General features: G+C 36.2%; 1 protein-coding gene across 3 annotated transcripts in view; it reads left to right on the top strand.

The window, feature by feature from the left end:
• NAALADL2 (N-acetylated alpha-linked acidic dipeptidase like 2) overlaps positions 1–17900 on the top strand; it is a 1063610-nt gene that overhangs the window by 177480 nt on the left and 868230 nt on the right. The window lies entirely within an intron of this gene.

The raw sequence follows: 17900 nt of genomic DNA, 5'->3' as shown, positions 1-17900 counted from the left end.
GAACCCATAGTTGAGAACTTCCTATGGAAGATGAAAGATGTCTAGTGGAAAAACTGCTCATCCAAAGCTTGAAAATGTTTTTCATAGTTCAGCCTTCCTGCCCCATAGAAGCCCAGCTGCTTCCCTTAACAATCTCCATTCAGGTAAAGCTAAAGTTTCCCCTAGAACTTAATCTCTTAGACATATTACTTTAACAATTTGGAGGTTTAAGCTTGATCCTAAGTGAGATTTCGGGTTTCTTGTCAAAGGTTGCACCATGTGAGGATTACTAGGAACACACACTGACATCTGAGTGGCTCTCTGTGGTCTTATTAGGAGGCTTACAAGTAAAAGAAAAACTAGAAAGAGGAGGTGTTAACAGAGCCAGCACATCAGTTGCAAATATTCACAAGCAAGCTGAAAGATAGAAAAATGTCATCTTAGTAAAAAGTAGGAAGAAATGTAATTTGATGAAATAACACCATGTCTATATAAATACACATTTCTAATGTAATATGTATGAGTATATTGGAAATGAATTAAATCTAACTTGAAATATCTTGTGATAAATTGTCACTATAGGCAAGAAGAATGGAATCCAGACCCATTAAACTGCTTTGAGGCTTTCTTGCCCTATAAATGCTACAAAAATTATCTTCCTTATGAAAGAAAATGTATGTGTTTTTCCCCCCAAGAAGAAAAACACCCAAAGAATCTTGGTGTGAACATTCCAAAGATTTCTTTAGCATCTTGCAATAGGTTTTAAACCTATTTAAACCTGTAAACCTTATTTTTATAAAGTACTTTTGTCAGGCAATATATATGTTAGAAATTAGTAGTTCCTCCAGTTGTAAAACCTTGACATTGACTATAATTGAGGAGGTTAGTGTTGGAGTGTTCATAAGTATTACCTGTCATTTGAAATATGACAGTGCTGTAACTGCAAGACCTTGGGGAGGCTTGTGTGCTGGCACTGCCATATGACTGCCTTAGAAACTGCCAGACAGTGTTCTTAATGCCTGCGACCCTGAGATAATTAACATGGCCCTAGAGGCTTCTGCCTTTTGCATTGGCACACTTGTTGTGTAATAAGATATTTGCTGCTAGCTATGCTTTCCTCTGATTTAAAAATGGACCTTTAAGGAGAATAGTACTTCAGTCCATTAAGTTTTCTTATAGGTTATTACCTTAGTGTACAAGTAGCTTATAAGTGAATTTTGTTGCTTTCCAGAAAATTAAGATATGTCCTAATTTTTTTTTCATCTTGCATTTGATTCCTGTAAATGCATTTTATGATGAGGCAAATGACTGATCTGAAATATAAGCTCTTACTTTGACAGTTGTGTTCTATACCATGGAGACTAGCAAATGATAAAATAGAAGCCCAAAATAAAAGCAAGTTTAAAAGGCTTCAGGGCAGATTTGATGGGATTTTTAGTTTCTGCATTCTCAAGGACAAAGCAGAGAGTTAAAACAACCTGTTTCTACTTCGTTTAAGATTAGAGTTATTGATTTACAATTAGCACTGTGTAGAATTTACAAAATTAGTTTGTAAATTCTGAATAACTCCTTGTAAATCAAGTTTAAGAAACTTAAAGGGAAATCTTAAGTGTGGTAATACAAATCTTTAATATAAGGAAACATAAAATTACAGTTTACTATTAGCTAGCTGCTGTATTTCTTGAACATACTTACTTTTGCCAAAGAATTAAAAGATTGTGTGTGAATAATTAATAGAATTGGGAATGTGTGCGTGTGTGTGTATATATATATATATATATATATACACACACACACACAAGTATTGTGCTTCTCCCCCAATTATAAAAGTAACACGAATTCATTGTTGTAAACTTGAAAAGTATTGAAATTTAAAAAAATATAAAATTTTCAAGTCCTCAGACTCTAGAGGTAATGATAACATTTTTTTCATTCTCCTTTCTTCATTTATATTCTTCTGTCTTAATTTTCCAATAAATATATTACCTAATCCATATTCTTCAAATACATGATTTTAATAACTTCAAAATATTCCATTAAATTAATATTACAATTTTAAATAGTTAAAAATCACATATGCTATGACTATTAAATGCATTAGAACAAAATTAATCATATGAAACTTTAAATGAAATGTCATTTTATATTGAGAATATAATATATTGAGAATATTAATATATCTCTAATTCTCTGCTATATTCTGTAAAAACTAATTTCTGTAACTAATTCTGTGAAAACTAATTTCTCACAAATATACGTGCCAGCAGTATTCATATGGTGAGTATTCTATTAAATCTTGAGTAAATTTGGTTTCTGATTTTTATCAAAACTTTTACTGCTCATTGCTGTAAATGCTCATTGCTGTATGAATGTCTACAATGTCTACAATGTACCAAGTGTTCACAAAACCTCATTTCCACATTACATTGTCAAGACACAGGCATCACCCATATGGTACTTCCATCACAGGTACAAATATGATATAATTCAATCAACCGGTCAACCAAGAGCCAGAATTTTTTTTTTAAATTCTTTTACCAGGAATGTTCTTTTCCCAGATGTTGGCATGTTTTACTTCCTCACTATGTTCAGATGTCTTGGCTCACAGTTTTCCTCCTTCGAGGCTTTCCTGACTATGAAATTAAAAAATAACTGCCTCCAAGTTTTCACTATAGCACTTTCACTACCAGAAATTTTACTATAGGTGTGTCTTAATTGTGTCACCAAGTTGTTTAGGAGTCTAAATGCATTCAGAAGTAAATTGAGTGAAGTTTTGTTTTTCTTATCACTGCTTTCAACTCTGTTTCCTCTAATAGTCCCTTAAAAGAGATTCCATAACTCTCTGTCACTTCAGTTTATTAATGCATTCTCAATATTTAAGACTTGCCTGTTCTTTCCCAATCAGCACAGGCTTAAGACTGTGGCCCACAGTTTCTTTAGAGGAAAAGGTGGTGATGTGATCATGCCATGTGACACCTCCCTTTCTCTAGGATTGGAGGCAGGGAGGAGGGATAAATGAGGAAATAAAGTGGTGATGGGGAGGGGTCCCTGGTTCTGGCCCCATTGCATGGTAATGGCTCTAATGATATGATCATTGCCATGAATGTGTGTTAGTTTCATCTTCGCTCCCTCATATCCTGAGGAAAATACCACTATTTCTTAAAAGATCTTTAACCTCTTCTGTGGTTTTGATCTCTACCCTTTAAGTTGGTTGGTTGTCCCTTTACTTGACCTAACAGCTGCCCCTTTTCTAACCCCATACTCCCTCATGTGTAGCCATGGGAACAACTTCTATACCCTTAGAAGACCACAGAAGTAGGTTGGGGTCACTCTTGACCTGGGTCCCTTCAAGTGCAAAGTTTCTGAAGTGGGGCTGTGTTTGGCATCATGACCACTTAACCGAAATATGTCTTACTTCAACTTTAATAGAAACTAACTGAGTTGAACTCCACAAGTGAAGGAACTTGCATCTGCCTATAAAAATGAATATTAAAGAAGCCTTCTCTGACCACCCTTTTTTCATTACTCTCTGTCCCACGTACTGTGCTTTATTTTTCTTCAGAGCACATACTTTTATTATTGATGGTGAGGTTTGGTGAGGACTTAAGAGGGTGAATGCTAGAGCCAGAATGCCTAGATTTAAATCTTTGCCTCCTACTGCTTGCTTTATGACTTTGGGCAAGTTCTTGAAACATTCTGTGCCTGGGTTCCTTATCTGTAAAATGGAAAATAATAATTCTTATTTCATAAATTGTGAGTTAACACAAAGCACATAGAATAGTACCTGGCATCAGTAAACATTCAATAAGTGTTGGTTATAATAATATGCATTATTTTTACTGTCTTTTTTAAATTTAGTTTTTATTTTATATTGGACTATAATTCATTCATAATGTTGTGTTAGTTTCAGGCGTACAGCAAAGTGAACCAGGTATACATACACATATATCCACTCTTTTTCAGAATCTTTTCCCATATAGGTCATTGCAGAGTACTGAGTAGAGTTCCTTGTGCTAGACAGTAGGTCCTTATGAGTTATTTATTTTATATATAGAAGTGTGTATGATAATCCCTAACTCCTAATTTATCCCTCCCCCCTTCCCCTTTGTTAACCATAAACTTGTTTTCTATGTCTGAGTCTGTTTCTGTTTTGTAAATAAGTTTATTTGTATCATTTTTTTAGATTCCACGTAACGTGATATCACGTGATATTTGTCTTTCTCTGTCTGTCTTCACTTCGTATGATAATCTTCAGGTTTATCCATGTTGCTGCAAATGGCATTATTTCATTTTTTAATGGCTGAGTAATATTCCATTGTCTATATATACCATATCTTCTTTATCCATTCCTGTCAATGGACATTTAGGTTGCTGCCGTGTCTTGGCTATTGTAAATAGTGCTCCAGTGAACACTGGGGTGCATGTGTCTTTTTGAATTATGGTTTGCTCCGGATGTATGCCCAGGAGTGGGATTGCTGGATCATACGGTAGTGCTATTTTTAGTTTTTTAAGGAGCCCCCATACTGTTCTCCATAGTGGCTGTACCAATTTACATTCCCACCAACAGAGTAGGAAAGTTTCCTTTCCTCCACATCCTCTCCAGCATTTATTGTTTGTAGACTTTTTTATAATAGCCATTCTGACCAGTGTGAGGTGATACCTCATTGTAGTTTTGACTTGCATTTCTCTAAAAATTAGTGATGTTGAGCATCTTTTCATGTGCTTTTTGGCCATCTGTATGTCTTCTTTGGAGAAGTGTCTATTTAGATCTTCCACCCATTTTTTGATTGGGTTGTGTTTTCATATTGAGCTGCATGAGCTATTTAGATATTTTGGAGATTAATCCCTGTTGGTCGCAGCATTAACAAATATTTTCTCCCATTCTGCGAGTTGTCTTTTCATTTTGTTTATGGTTTCTTTTACTGTGCAAAAGCTTTTAAGTTTCACTAGGTCCCATTTGTTTATTTTTGTTTTCATTAGGAGGTAGATCCAAAAAGATATTGCTGTGATTTATGTCACAGAGTGTTCTGCCTATGTTTTCCTCTATAGTAATCAGCCTTACATTTAGGTCTTTGATCCATTTTGAGTTTATTTTTGTGTATGGTGTTAGATAATGTTCTAATTTCATTCTTTTACATGTAGCTGTCCAGTTTTCCCAGCACCATTTATTGAAGAGACTATCTTTTCTCCATTGTATATTCTCTCCTCCTTTGTCATAGATTAATTGACTGTATGTGCATGGGTTTATTTTTGGTCTTTCTATCCTGTTCCATTGATCTATAGTTCTGTTTTTTGTGCCAGTACCATACTGTTTTGATGACTGTAGCTTTGTAGTATAATCTGAAGACAGGGAGCAAGATTTCTCTAGCTCCATTTTTCTTTCTTAGGATTGCTTTGGCTATTCCAGGTTTTTTGTGTTTCCATCCAAATTTAAAATTTTTTTTGTGCTAGCTCTGTGAAAAATGCCATTGGTAATTTGATTGGAATTGCATTGAATCTGTAGACTGCCTTGGGTAGTACTTTGAAATTATTCATTCTTCCAATCCAAGAACACGGTATATCTTTCCATCTGTTTGTGTCATCTTTGATTTCTTTCATCAACATTTTATAGTTTTCAGACTACAGGTCTTTTGCCTCCTTAGGTAGGCTTATTCCTAAGTATTTTATTCTTTTTGATGTGATGGTAAATGGGATTGTTTCCTTAATTTCTCTTTCTGATCTTTCACTGTTAGTGTACAGAATGCAACAGATTTCTGTGTATTAATTTTGTATCCTGAAACTTTACTGAATTCATTGATGAGCTCTAGTAGTTTTCTGGTAGTATCTTTAGGAATCTCTATGTATAGTATCATGTCATCTGCAAACAGTGACAGTTTTACTTCTTTTCCAGTTTGGGTTCCTTTTATTTTTCTTCTCTGATTGCCATAGCTAGGATTTGCAGAACTACGTTGAATAAAAGTGGCAAGAGTGGACATGCTTGTCTGGTTCCTGATCTTATAGGAAACGTTTTGTTTTTCACTGTTGAGTATGATGTTAGCTGTGAGTTTGTCATATATGGCCTTTATTATGTTGAGGTAGGTTCCCTCTCTGCCCACTTTCTGTAGGGTTTATCATAAATGGATGTTGAATTTTATCAGAAGCTTTTTCTGCATCTATTGAGATGATCATATGGTTTTTATTCTTCAACTTGTTAATGTGGTGTATCACACTGATTGATATGTGGATGTTAAAAAATCCTTGCATCCCTGGGATGAATTCCACTTGGTCATGGTGTATGATCCTTTTAATGTGTTGTTGAATTCAGATTGCTAGTATTTTGTTGAGGATTTTTGTATCTCTGCTCATCAGTGATGTTGGTCTGTAATTTTCTTTTTTTGTGGTATCTTTTATATATTTCTTTAATGTCTGCTTACTCTCATTAGAATATAAGCACCTTGGGTGTTTTGTTTACTGCTGTGTTCCCAGTACCCAGAAGTATTCCTGGCATATTGTAGGTGATTAAGAGAGAATTGTGGAAAAAATTGAGTGACTGAATAAATGAAGTCACAGTAAATGAATGAAGGGTGTCTTAACTTGCCCTGTGACTAACCTCTCCCCACCACTCTCCACGTCCAACTGGACCCTGGGTGTCTCCTTGAGCACATAAATTCTACATGACCTATACATATGTCAAGTTGCTAATAAACACAACTGGGTTCAGATGTAGGATGAATCAGTTTGAGTTGGTAAATAGGCAAGTTTTAAGAAGAAAGTGGATCTCAAAACAGCTTTAAGTGGGAGTAGACTTTAATAAGTGTGGGAAACAGAAGGTGAAGAAAATTGAAAGTGTAGAAAGTGGTCACAAGCAAGGCCACTCCAAGGTCAGTCATTCAGCTGGTCACGGTACAGGCAATTTGAGATAAGACCAGATGTGGAGGGCCTGGGACAGGGGACAAGGGCATCTGACTTTATGCTATGGGCCTTTTTTTTTTTTGCCCTAGCATTGCAGAAGGGTACAATACTCTCCTGTTCTAAAAGTCGCTCAGTAAGCTTCAAGACTCATTAAGAAGAAGGGTATGTGTGGCTTATCAATTCCCTCAGACTGTGACTTCTCTTTGGCAAGAAAAAGAAAATTAGAAAGGGGGTGTTCTTAGATGAATACGACAATTATTATCTCAGTGTGAATAAACCGGAAAAGGCTCTGGTTAGAAAAGGCACTGGTTAGGAGTATGTGACCAAGAAATTCAAACATTTGGTTAAACAAAAGGTGTAGAATTATGTATATTTATGTTTAATTGGGGTTCTTTAGTTCATTCAAAATCTTTCAAAGTGTGTTTCCCAGATCTCCAGCATATGAATCATTTCGGAAGCTTATTGAAAATGCAGAGCCCTGGGTTCTGGTGCAGACTGTTCGAATCTGAATTTTTAACGTACAGCTCAAGTATCTACATTTTAAGAAGCCCTTTGTCTCTGCCAGCATATACTTTGCTTACTAAAATTCAAGAATACATGCCTTCAACTTGTTTAGAGAAGGAAGGTAAAGCAGGGAGTCCTAGAAAAAAGGAGCTAATTAAAAGATGAAGGGATACTCAACAATTTCACTAGGTCAGTAATTTGGGAAGCATATAAATTCTTTTATTTTTCACTTCATTTATGGTAAAATGCACCAGTGTAAGTAAATGTTTAAAATCTTAATTAGAAGCAACATGCCACTAATAAGTTTTCAACGTTTTGTTTATCTAAATATTACCTTGTTTATCTTTCTCTTTAATGTGTCTTCTGGCCTTTTTTCTATTTTATGTTTATTTATCCCTTTTACCCATTTGGTGTTTATTCTTTATCTAATTACAAAGGTAATTATGGTCATTTTCAACAGTATTGAATAATTTTTTTTTTTTTTTTTTTTTTTTTTTTTGCGGTACGCGGGCCTCTCACTACTGTGGCCTCTCCCGTTGCGGAGCACAAGCTCCGGACGCGCAGGCTCAGCAGCTGTGGCTCACGGGCTCAGCCGCTCCGCGGCATGTGGGATCTTCCCGGACCGGGGCTCGAACTCATGTCCCCTGCATCGGCAGGCGGACTCTCAACCACTGCGACACCAGGGAAGCCCTTGAATAATTTTATAAATTTATTTATTTTTTTGCTGCATTGGGTCTTTGTTGCAGCGCATGGGCTTTCTCTAGTTGTGGTGAGTGGGGCTACTCTTCATAGCGGTGTGCAGGCTTCTCGTTGTGGTGTCTTCTCTTGTTGCAGAGCACGAGCTCTAGGCGTGCAGTCTTCAGTAGTTGTGGCACGCGGGCTCAGTAGTTGTGGCTTGTGGGCTCTGGAGCGCAGGCTCAGTAGCTGTGGTGCACGGGCTTAGTTGCTCTGTGGCACGTGAGATCTTCCTGGACCCGGGCTCAAGCCCACGTCCCCTGCATTGGCAGGCAGATTTTTAACCACTGTGCCACCAGAGAAGTCCTAGAATTTTTTTTTTTTTTAAAGAAAAATACTGGCTTTCAATCTGTGCTTTTGTTTTTACAAAATGAGGCTCACACAGGATATACTGTGTTGTAACCTGTGGTGTTTTTTGTTTTTGGGTTTTTTTTCATTTACTACTTTTAAAAAATATTCTCGTGTTACAGTAAATACTTTCCTAAGTTTCCTGCTGGCCAATATCATGTTTTGCAGTCTGTTCTTTTTCAATTTTCCTTTACTAGCTATTCAGTAACCACAATGACATAAATACCCTCAAATAATTTCTATTTTCTCCTGGCCTTAAGTTGTGGTGTCATCTTTTCTTTCTGAAACGGATCCACACACAGTCAATTCTCTATACTCAGCTCTCTCTGATTTGTTGAGAGCTACTACCTCTAAGTATACGTGGCAGGCAGTTCTTCTTGAGACCTGACAACAGGACCCCTGACCTAGGACCCTGCTCTGGCCTCTTGTAGCCACACTTCTCACCCATGGGGTCAACAAAGTTGAAAGACTCAGCCTATAAAGAAACAACAAACTCTTTTAAATTCAGACAGTTTATTACTTACATAGAGAGCAAAAGCAAGATGAACCAAGGTGCCAGCTCTCCACATGCCTTGGCCCCCCGTACGACACTGAGACCAAAGGGGCTGGATGATGTGATGAAATGGCTTCCGTGCTGGGGCACCTTGCTGCTGGGATGCTTCTGTGCTGCAACTAAGCAGTTTATAGTCTGCAGCTGTACCCTAAGTGGAAGGGTGTGGGGAGAGAGAAAGCTTCATACCTCAGCAGAACCCAGAAAATGAGAAATTGTCTCATGAAGATATCCCTGGAAGACAGGGAGATGGGAAGGAAGTGGCCTTGGTAGCACCTCCTCTGATGCCTCCTATGTTTTCATGTTTTCAGAGAATAACAGGGTGTTTGACCAGGACTTAGATGAGCTAATGGTTAAGCCTTGCTCACATGGCCTGTGTAAAGATGTGCAAGGTTACCAGGGCTCCATGGGCAAGTAATTCCCCTGTAAGTGGGCCCAAGTGGATCCCACAGTTCCCCCACCCCAAGACTGAGCTCTGTGTGTACCTGAACCTCAAATTCCCTGCCCAAGTGGCTTCATGCCTGCTTCTACAACTTGTTGGAACCTCTTTCTTAGGTCTACTATATGAAGATGTATGCTGGTATGTGTACCCTAATCCTAAGGAGTGACCAAGCAGGGGTGTTTGGGGGGGGGTCTGCAAAGAGCTTGGATAAGCAGGCCTCTGTGCACTGGATAGAGTTGCCAAATCAGAATCAGATTGTATGATTGAATGAAGCTTCTGCTGCCTGGGAGGAGAAACCTAAGGAAGGCAGGGAGGATGAAAATTTACATGTTTCTTGGCTTCCCCTCCTAAAGGGGAAGCCAAGGGGTCCCCCTTGGGGGACCCACTAATTAACTGAAAGTGTGGATTCTAATTATTTGCAAGAAGCTATTCTCAGATGAGAAGAAAGCAGATAAGAGGTTTCAGTTGTCACTGACAGTCCAAAATCTTGAACTGAGATTTTTGTTCGAGCAAAAGTCAATAAATGCTGTAACATCTTTATTTAAAATCTTGAAGTGGAGTACTTATTTCTTTTCAGGTTAGTGGGAAGGATGTTAAATCAAAATTGTGTATTTATATTCTTGGAAAACTTATAAAACAATACTTTAAAGAGGAGAAAGGATTAATAATGTATACATAGAATTGTTTTAATAATCAGCTCTATTTTAAGTAAATAAATAAAGCAATGAAAAGAGAATTTATTGACATTTTAGATAAGACTCGCCTAAGGCATAAGTTTATTGTTTGGACCACATTATTATGAGCAATGCACCACCTCTCTGGTCACAACTGGAGTAGTTTTCAAAACTTTAGTTTTAGATATTTGATAAAGTAAAATCCCCTGTTTTCTCTCAAAGCTAAACATCCATAAAGATATCGCAGAAATACTTGTAAAGTAGCCATCTAGTTGTCCTTACCGTGAATTCAGCATATGAATACCTGCCACCAAATGCTTCTTTATTTCTGTAACTTTTGATGAACTTTAGATCAGCAGTTCTTAACTAGGGTACCTACCGGAGGTACTTGCGGACCTTTTAGAATAAAGAGATCATTGTTTCCAAATTGAATGGCCCATGGACTTTGAATATCTGGATTTAACAGCTGAGGACTTTTCGTTTTTTTAGAGTTTCACATATGTGGTAACCAAATAATTTATCGTGCAAACTTGGACGACACTACTGAAAGTGAAAAAAGGAGCTATTAATAATTGGGGCAAGAGGTGTACATTGGGACTGTCCAAACCAGAACATAGGGCAGTTCTATCCATGGGTGACTGCAATACACTACCTAATCAAAACAAACAACTCTGTTAGTTGAATTGGTCATGTGGTGAGATCACGTGCAGTTGTGGGCTAGGAAGAGTCCTTTTCTTGGCCAATTAAAACACTGATCATTCTTTTTAAAGGAAAAAAAATCACTTGCTTTTCTTCACACAGATATCTTCTAGTACATTATTTACAAAATTTTGAAAGGAATCACATAGAGTTCTTGGGTTTTTAGTTTTAAATGTGGCATATTTTTTTTGTAGATGTTTTCATAGTTGAATGTCATGAATCATAAAAAAGGTAACATGCTCTTCTACTTTGTACTCTTTGTGCTGGAGTATTTTGATCATTTACCATTATTTTGCTAGTTTTAAACTTACTGGAGAGGTGAGCAGAAGAAAACAGTTCATGGTGCTCTAACTATAGGAAGTTCTATTTGAGAAATATTTACTGAGTACCAAGAGTTTAGTATAGAGCAAGAAAGCTATATTCCATTTTCCCACACCACTTTAATTTACATAGACCTGGCTTTCAGATATATATACATACACATGCATACATATGTACACACACACACCTATCTTGTTCTTTCATTTATTCATGCATTTTTATTCCTTTAGTTTTACAGTTGAATAAATTTGTGTAGACTTATACCAACACTCAGTCCTAATAGTAGAGACTTCATACTTTACAAAGCTATATAGATCTTACACTTGTAAAAGGATGCACACATGTGCATGATCACGCGCGCGCGCACACACACACACACACACACTCTCTCAACCCCAACCCCAGCCTATGTCAGTCTGCCTATTTAACATCTCTTTTTGGATGTTTCCAAGACTCCTGAATCCACATGTCCAAGCCTAAATTTATAATCATTTCTTTCCAGACTGCTCCTCTCCCAGTGTACTATTTTTGAATAAAATGTCCCCATTGGCCATCCAAATACCCAAACCTCAGAAACCCATTAACTAGTGGAATAATGTCATTGCTGTTTCTCTACCAAGTAGTCTGTAACCTTTATGAGAACAAGACCATGTCTTGTTTTGTGTTTTCTCATCATTATAGTTCAGCATTTAGCAGTACGCTTGGTATAAAAAAGGCATTCAATACTTGTGGAATCAAAGACTAGACATGTAATTATATCTTCTAGCCTAATGGCAGTATACTTAGAGGTGCCACTTCCTCAAGAGTGTCAGTGTGATGAAGACATAAATACTCCAGAATAGAAGTCAGAAGATCTTTGTTCTTCTCTGCCCCATCTCAAACCCCACTTCTTAACTTGGTGGCATTTTCTGAATATCATTTTATACCCCTGTAACAATAATAATCTTTTTTCCATCTACTGTAAGTATTATTTCAAGAATCAATTGAGATAATAAATTTGAAACGGCTTTGTAAACTGTGAAGTTATATATAAAAAAATAAAGCTATTTATTTACAATATTCTCGATCATACATTTATAGGCAAGTCCACAACAGAATATTCATTCTCCGTGAAGGGTATTCGTTCTTCTGTTTTTTCAAGATACACAGTATTAATCCTGCACTAAGATATGCAGAACCCCATATTAAAAAACATGCATCAACTCAGGGCCCAGAAAATGTTCATGCCTGGGCACACATCAAGTAACTGTAGATACAGTGTCTGCATGCCACTGCATATTTACAATACATTTTTATTCATTCGCTCTTTCCTGCCTTAATTTTTCTGTCAGCCTGAAAAGTTGCTTTTTATTCATGCCATGGTCTTATTTTCTGCAACTGCCTCTTGGAATACATTATTATTGATATTTTGCATATTGTGGATGTAGCACTTTTCAGTATGAAAATTCACTTTTCATGCTGATGCTATGTTTTCTAGGTCTACTGTCTAGAATACATTATTATTAACAACATCTTGGAGTCTACCGTTTTTCATTTGGCAATTCTTATCCTCAGGATTGTTCAAAATATATCCAGTATAATTAATGCTTTCAGCATCCTCTCAGATGTTGGTGTGTAAGAAAATTTCCATTTAATATCTAGAGGTAGAAGAAACTGTGTTCAAATTTTGCTGTTTTGGGAAATACATGTTTGCAGAATGACTTGAAGTTTTCCTCAGACCTTTTCTCTTCTTCTCTTAACACTCTAAATAGTCATCAACTACACAAAGCTTTGAGGTTTTTGACATTTTGTTCAGGGCCAGAATTGTAACTCATTTGTTTAGTGAGTCTTAGTAACCCTTTGCTCACTGATGATGGTCAGGCAAGAATCCCTCTAGAATACAAAGAGATGAGCATCCTTAGAAATGTGCTTTCCATCCGTTTCCTCAATATGTTTACCCAGTGACACTTTGTTAGATCCGCCATTCATTCCTTCTGAGTTTTATGTACACACGTAGGCTTTAGAGGTACATTTCAATTGCCTGTAAAAAATGAACTATATAGTTGCTTCAAAAAGGGATTTTCCTGTTCTATTTTAGGCCCAATATCAGATCTTGAACAGGAATCAAGTGTATCAGAGGTGAAAAGAATGAGTAGAATGCAGTCTTTCTCCCTCCTCTTCAGTCTCAGACCATCCTGCTGTTAGGACGTTCGTGTTGCCTCTGTTACTTCATTTGTTCAAATATTCCTACCATAAATGCACTTCTTATCTGTCTTATTATCTAACTCTTGTTTTGCAAGGAAACACTGCAACTGTTATCTTTGTGGTAATTGTTCATGAGAGTTTTGAGCTGCCACAAAAAACTTGGTTAAACCCTTCATGGATATCCATATAATCTTAAGCCTAGAAAATGAGTTGCATGTGTTTGTCTCTGGTGACTTTCAGAACATAAAATCTGACATCTTTGAGCATTTATGAAGGGACAAAATTCTAGTTTCAGTTGCTGATGGTATTCCAACTGACAAATAGATTGTTGACAGTTGTAAAGGAACTTACTCATTTTATGATATCTTTAGGTGTTTTGGTCTCTAAGAATGCCCCAGGGTAAAATTAGAAGGCCACGCTTCTATCATTTGATACTTTTTATAAGTGCAATTGGTAGGCTGTGTATTCAACTGATGAAAGCTAATAAGGAAACTTTACAATTCTATGTTCATGTAATTACTATTTTCTGTTGGACTGTGTAGGTTGATTGGATCCATAAAAAATGTTGATAGAGAATCTTAAACATATCAAAGTCTAAAGGTTTTGAATTTTTTTTTCCCTAACATCTTTTGCTCCTGGATCTTACTCAGTTGTTATTGCTTCTTATAGCCTAGATTTGTTCTTTTTGTTTCAGTTCATTTTTATTTTGGTGGAGTTTCTCTAGTGATTCTAGTCACAAAGTCATGGGGTAAACTTTCTAATTTTTTAAAAATGTTTGAAGATGATTTTATTTTCTCTTCATAATAGGCTGATGTTTTGGATATTTATAGATTACTCAGTTTATATTTTATTTCTCCAATCCAGTTCCAGCTCTGAGGACATTATCTTCTAACATAAAACTTGGCTGATAAGACCTCTAATAGTTGTTTGGATCTTGTTCCTTTGTAGAAAATCTGTTTTTTCCATAAAAACCTTTAGAATTTTCTCTGAATTTCTGAAATGTTGGTTATGTAACTAAGATGGAGTCTTAGTTTCATACTAGTAGCACTCTCCATGTTTACTCCATCTCATGCTATAAATGCCTTTTTCAAGAAAATTTCTATTCATTTATTTTCTGTTCTCCTTCATTATCCTTGTCATCTCCTAGTATTCCTGTCATATCTTTGGGATCTCCAGGTCTTTTAACATTATTTTACATATATATATTCTTCTCCCATTTTTCCTAACATATGAAGAGATCTCCTTGATTATTTGTCTTTTAGGTTACTAGTTTGGTCTTCACCAGTATCCATTTTATTTTTGCCAAAAACTGTGAATGGTTTGAGATTTCAGCCTACTTGTGGCTCACAAGTTAGCCTCTCAAAGTTTCATAGAAACACACGACTCTTGAGTTAGAGACTAAGAAATATATTACTCATGGCATTGCAGGTAGCATGAGCACCAATATATTTGTGTCAGTTTCCTTGCTCCTAAGTCCCATGGAGTGTCTGCTCAAACATGAGAGAAATTCTGAGCTTAAAGAACTGAAATATTTTAAAGTGGGCATGAAGCATGCCTGCTCCCTGCTCCAGGGGTGAATACCATCTCTATCATCCAAGGCTATAAATAAACCAGCCCTTTGCTCTGAAGGGAAACACTACCACTGTTTTCTAAGCCTTCTTATTATTCAAATATCCTTGAAAAAACAGTCCCAAACAAAAGGGAGTCGGTGTTTCGTTTCACAAGATGTACTGAAATAAGAGAAACTCAGGTATCTTCCATTCATTATTTTATCTATCCTTTAAATTTTTTCAACTTTGGAAATTTTTTAGTTTTCTGAATCTAATGTTTGTTCTCTGCGTGATTCATTTTTACAATTCTGTTCTTGTATGGGGTGAGGAAGTACAATAGTATCTCAGGACACTTTAAAGTGATTTTTAAGAATTGTCTTCTGTTCTCTAGGTCAGTGCTTCTTGAACTTCAGTGTGCATATGTCACCTGGGGAATATGTTTAAATGCAGATTCTGATTCAGTAAGTTTGGGGTAGGGTTTGAGATTCTAAATTGCTAATAAAATCTTGGTGATGCCATGCTGTTCATCTTTGGGCAGCAAATTGACTAGCAGTGTCTATTATCTTTGTTTCTTCAGGAGCCAGTTCTGTTTGTTTATCTTAGATTAGCTTTTCATACGTTTAATTTTCTTCATTAGTGTTGTCCATATTTATGAGTAGAGGTCTGAGATGAATAGTGATTGAACTATATAGTGAAAGTCTTTTCCCCAAAGCCCTCTCAATGGGAGATCTGACTCTAGATTCCTTCTCAGAAAAAGAAAATTTACTAGAAGGTAACAATGGAGTAAGTACCTCCAAAAAAAGTTATTTCTCATGATACAATAAGAGCAATGCCAAAAAGTGTCAACTTTTTCAGAACTCTGAAAATATCTAAAGGCTTGCAACAATTCAAGGAATATTTATTCAAGAAAAACAGCTGAATTTTAGTAACAACAGCGAGTCTTGTGGCATTTTGACCTGACCAGTTTATACCCCCATTTCCCCTGTTCCCAGTGTTGTATCAGTAGTAGCCTTGAAAACCATCAGTCTCGCAAACACAGTGAAAGCCAGCAGCCTAACAGTCACCAGAGGGGAATAATTTGTTTTGAAGCCCCCAAAAGCAACATTTTCAGAATTGTCATTATTTGACTTTTCTGACCATCCCTGAAAACTTGCATTTCTGGGATGTGCCATTATTTAACTGCATTTAGAGCCTGCTCAGTGCAAACAACCTTTTCTCTGGGAGTACTGATTGTTCAGAAACCATCAGTGGCAATTGTTTAATATCAAAGCTGCCTAAGAAGGCCATAAGGGTTGGGGAAACAAGAAGCTGACCAAAAGAATTAAAAGGAAAATCTGGGGAATGAGATGTCCATTGATTGGGGGCTTTGGGAAGCTCTAACATACTTCTGAGAATATTGAAGTCCATTCACATATAAAGAACTGTGTACATGTCAAGGAAAGACCTGAGAAGTACCAAAATCTCACCTCTGGCTGATTTTGAATTTCTGGACAAACAGGAAGTGAATGTTAAGGCAGTGTTGTAAACTGACTGCCTGAGTGATACAGGCATGACCCAGCATGTACACACGGCCCCTTGGCTAAGTCTGGAGAACTTCTTGGTTCCAAGAATTTGAGGAAATCTCTGTATAATTATTAGATGACCAGTAAGCTAACAAAGAAGAAACTTCTGTGGCCACACATGATGAAGAATACAGACTTTATAAATTCAGGAAAGTCACTAAACAAAAAGCAACAATAACAAACCCAGTTTTCCAAAGTTACCATATTATTGTATATGATTTAACATATCCTTTTGTCAACAAAAGATCAAAAGACATGCAGAGAAAAGAAAAAAGGTTTAGATTATTCTAAAACATAAGGTATTAACAAAAAATCATATAGCCATACACTTGGCTTTTTCTCTAGAGCATGCTTTGCTAACAGTGAATCCCTTAATTTTAGATTTTTTTGCAACCTGAATATGTTGAGGATTTTCCAGATCATCAAGGCCTGTTTCCTTTTTGTTTAACAATTTATTTCTTTCCTCTTATATTGTACTATAAGCAGCAGGCAGAAGCCAGACTGTACCTTCATCACTTTGCTTGGATATTTCCTCAGTTAAATGTCCATTTCATCACTTACAAGTTAACTTTAATCACACCTGCAGAGTCCCTTTTGTCATGTAAGGTAATTTGACAAAGATTTCAGGGGATTAGAACATACATATCTTTGAGGGGTCATTATTCTGCCTAATACTCATTACCACAAAGAAAGCAGTAATTGAAGAATAGAGGAACAATAAGACATAAGATATATAGAAAACAAATAGTAAAATGGCAGACTTAAATCATACCTTATCAGTAATTCAGAGATTCCATTATATGTAAATAGTTGGAACACTCGAATCAAAAGGTAGAGATTGGCTAAATAGATTTTTTTGCTATTTTTTGTCTTTTTTAGTTTATTTTTTTAATTGAAGTATCGTTGATTTAGTGTTTCAGGTGTATAGGAAAGTGATTCAGTTATATATATACATATAGATATCCTTTTTCAGATTCTTTTCCATTATAGGCTATTACAAGATATTTAATATAGTTCCCTGTTCTATACAGTAGGTCCTTGTTGTTTATCTATTTTATATATAGTAGTGTGTATCTGTTAATCACTCTTAATTTATCCTTCCCCCACCTTTCCCCTTTGTTATCCATAAGTTTGTTTTCTATGTCTATGAGTCTGTTTCCATTTCATAAATAAGTTCATTTGTACTATATTTTTAGGTTCCAGATATAAGTAATATCACATGATATTTGTCTTTCTCTGTCTGACTTCACTTAGCATGATAATTTCTAGGTCCATCCATGTTGCTGCAAATGGCATTATTTCATTTTTTTGTGGCTGAGTAACACTCCATTCTGTGTATAAATAAAAAAATATATATATGTATATACACACATACCATATCTTCTTTATCCATCTGACTGTCTGTGGTCACTTAGGTTGCTTCCATGTCTTAGCCATTGTAAATAGTGCTGCAATGAACAC

This window comes from Delphinus delphis, chromosome 4 (genome assembly GCF_949987515.2).
Source record: "Delphinus delphis chromosome 4, mDelDel1.2, whole genome shotgun sequence".
Taxonomy (NCBI): Eukaryota; Metazoa; Chordata; class Mammalia; order Artiodactyla; family Delphinidae; genus Delphinus; species Delphinus delphis.
The sequence above is the reverse complement of the archived record's forward strand: the minus strand, read 5'-3'. Positions and strand labels throughout refer to the sequence as shown.